The sequence below is a fragment of the Eleutherodactylus coqui genome, chromosome 12, assembly GCF_035609145.1.
Source record: "Eleutherodactylus coqui strain aEleCoq1 chromosome 12, aEleCoq1.hap1, whole genome shotgun sequence".
Classification (NCBI taxonomy): Eukaryota; Metazoa; Chordata; class Amphibia; order Anura; family Eleutherodactylidae; genus Eleutherodactylus; species Eleutherodactylus coqui.
In genome coordinates, this window is record NC_089848.1 from 45147971 (window position 1) to 45151909 (window position 3939).

Consider the following 3939-nt stretch of genomic DNA (forward strand, 5'->3'; position numbering starts at 1 on the left):
TCTCGTGTATTCATATTTGTATTGTACACTGGTAGCATTCATCCATCAAAGCAAGTGAAATGTGATGAACTCCATGTTGTGTAGTGTATACTCTGCAGACATAGCAAGGAGGAAAGCCGGGTTAAAACGCTCCACAAAAGTAGGCGTTAATGAGTGCACTGCATAGAAGGTAACTCTTATATTGGTGTGTGTGTGTGTGTATATATATATAATTTTTTTTTTTTATTATTTATTTATTTATTTTTATTTATTTTCTCTATATTGTATGTGCAAGTGAATCTGGCCCAGCAGACACCTCTCTTTGGGCCTAAGCCTTAATAGATTCCATGAAAAGTAGGATACCAGCCTTCATAATATAGTTAAAAGGCTTGGGACAGATGGGTGGATGCAGTGCATGATGAAAGCGGAGGCACTTCCAACAAATAAATTAAATGCGCAGGAACACATAAGCCATGTCTGCAACAAATACAGTAACAGAAACACATGCTTCAGCACTCACACATATATCTGGAAAAAAAAATTACATAGAGTATACAAAAAATGCACACTAGAGATACCAATGGTGCCAGATGGAAGCCATTGATTTTTAATGGGGTCTTTCGAGTTTCAAAAAGGACAACCTGCAACTGATGCAGATATGAGCATAGCCTAAGCTATTCCTGCAGATTGCTGTACAGTGCTGTCTGTAATTACTAGACTTCCCATAGTACAATCAGCCAAGAAATGTCACCACTGAAAGCCGTAGAATTGTGACTCAATTTCTGGATTCTAAGATTGTATTCACTCAATGACCATTAAAAGCACACACAAAACACTGACATTTCAAACTTTCTGTAATTCACTTTTTAGCTTCTCTGTGTAGATTGGGACATGGTCAGCAGAGTGCAGTGATTTAATGACCATTTTAATGTATTGCTGCGAGACATAGACAAGGCAGGATAGTAACACCACATGAGGCTGAATGCTCCCCCCCCCTCACTCTGTGGCTGAAAGTTCTGTAATCATCCCTATAGTTAGTCTGTATTGGTCTGACATATCTTGATCAGTTGACTCCCGTTCATTGCATTTCCTATATAGCATACATACCCTGTTGCACTTTCATCATAAAGCCTCATTGCAGTAAGCTTTTACTGTAAGGGCTCATTCACACACAGCCTGTGTCAAGGCTGAGAGGGTTCTTTATGTATCATCGCCCACATGCAATGTATTGCGTATGGACAGCATTGCATACGCTGCCGAAAGAATAGGGCTTATGCTGCGTGATACGCGCTGAAACGGAGCGTGCTGCCATCTTTTTCTCACCAATATCTACATGCAGCATTAAAACGCTGATGTGAACGGATCAATGAAAAGTCCATGTACTTCCGTTGACTCCATTCACTGTGTGTCGCAAGGCCGTGCATCGCGTGGGTAATACGTGTCGAAATCACGTTCGTGTGAATGAGCCCTAAAGAACACTGTTCTAAAATATCATATTCTTCATACACAGCCATTATCTTGCTTTCCTTTCTATAGTTATTAAAGCGTACCTGTCCTTTCAGATGACTTTTCAAAATTGCTGTGTGTACATGAGAAGTAGCTCTTTTTCTGGCCATTATATGGCTTGTATATGTCATTTTCACCAGTTTTCTCTGAACTAGTGGGTGAAGACTAGCTGCTACAATGTCTCTCATATACTACATACACATAGAAAGGGAGATCCTGTTCCCATATCTTTCTCACACCAAGAGCATCATGGTGGACCTTACAGCTTCACTACTCATTACTGTTGTAGGATTTCAGTACAGAGGTAAGAAAAAACACTTAAGGCCCTTTTACATGCAACGATTATAGCTTAAACAACCGCACTACTGAACAAACTGCCAGTATTTTTTAATTAAATTACTCGTACCTAATAATCTGTATTTTACCTCAATGGCTAAGTAAACTTCAGTAGCAGCTGGCCCTGTGTTTGTGTCAGAGGTTATCTGGCAGAGTCCATTGTCTTTCTCCCTTGCATACACAATGAGTACATTGTCCTCATATGGCATGAGTAAACACTGTACTCATTGTGTATGCAAAGCAAACAAAGCCATCTTTAAGCTGCTGAAAAGATTAAAGAAATTGCATTCAAATGGAACAACTTCTGAGTGGCTTAATGGTGGATTTTATGCCGTCTAAAAACCAGCGCTGAATGACAATTGAATGAATAGTGCATTTACATGTAACTATTGTCGCTGACTTTCGGCCGTTTGAACAGATTTTGAATGATCATTTTTGCCTGTAAAAGGGCCTTTACTGGAAGCTTCAGCTGCATCTGTGTAAGTCCCTATCCATAGACGTCTATTTGCAGTATGAGACAGCAGCAAGCAAACGCCTGCTCACACTTTCTGTAAACAGGGGATCTCACGCTTTATTAAAACCTTACCAAACTCTTATAAATAACAGTCACCAATATTGGATAAAGAAGGCCGCGGTGTTTATTAACGGGGTTACAAACATTGGGTGGAAATGTAACCAATAATAACCATAACACTTGCTGTAAACTCTGTTTTACAGGCCCAAGTTTATTACCAATCAATAACCATAACAGTTCATTTAAACTCTGTCTTACAGACACGAGTTTACCATCACCAAACTCTCCCCACGTTTACCTACCCACCCGCCTAATGCGGGCGACAATCCCCCACCAGGCCATGGCATCCACTAATGACATGCGCCCCCCCCCCCAACACCCGCAGCCTCCTCAGTCATCTACACAAATCCATATTAAAAATATCCAACGCAATCTCTGACAAGTATACTATATCATTCCTATGGAAGCCTGGAACCAAACCTTCCATATCAGCATGTCTAAAAAGCAAAAACCCACTCCTGGCATGGAGCCCTCTACCACCGGGGTAACCCTTCTGCGAATTCTCTCGCTATATACAGACCTCGGCAAAGACCATAATAATCGAGGAACAGTATCTGAAAAAACTATCACTGTATCTAGAACCTTGTTTAATGTTCCACTTCTCCCTTTCAATGTCCCATGACATATCAATGTGTTCTCCTCTATGTCATTAACCCCTAAGTGTAAAATTAAAACATCTGGACAGGGCCCACGTGACTCTCCAAGCCCACATGACTCTTTATAGATCAGTTCAGCCATTAATCCACTCCACCTCATACATCTATTACCGCACCAAGAATTTCAAACTGATCTGTAGAATCCCAAATTTTCAGAACAACAGTGATCCGCTGCCTTCTCCAAGCCCAGTACACAAAGGAGTGTCCAACAATCCACACAATACTTTTCTTAATTCCTAAAATGAAAAAAGAATTAAACACCATATTATTCAGGCGTATGCACAACTTAACACGAGATGAACCCCATCTGTCTACCTTTTCTTCAATAAAACCACACCTATAAATAGTTTTAAGCACCATTATACATTAAAAGAGAGATAATGACTGTCCATCATCCCTGTCTCCCCGAAAACAAGACAGGGCAATACTTTTGCCATGTATAGCTGCCTGGACACTATTTACATTGACACTTTTTTTATTAACTAACTAGGGCTTATTTTTGGAATAGGATTTAAAGTTCAAGCATCCTCAAACATCCTGAAAAATCCTGCTAGGGTTTATTTCCGGGGTAGGTTTTATCTCCAGGGAAACAGGGTACATGAATCAACAAAGAACCTGGTGCTTGCGGGCACAGACACAAACGCCTGCAAATTCCTAAGCAAGCATATATTCTCATGTAAATGAGCAAACAAGCAAATCCACACCCCTTTACCCATTGTGCCTTTTTTTTTTTTTTTTTAAGTATTATAAAGCTCCCATGGTTTGCCACATCCTTAAGTCACACCTAAACAGCTACTCTACACACTTCAGGCAATACTTTTACCAACTTCCCTAGTAAGCTAAATGTGATAGCAGAGCATTGATCAGCGGCGTACACTACTGCCCTAC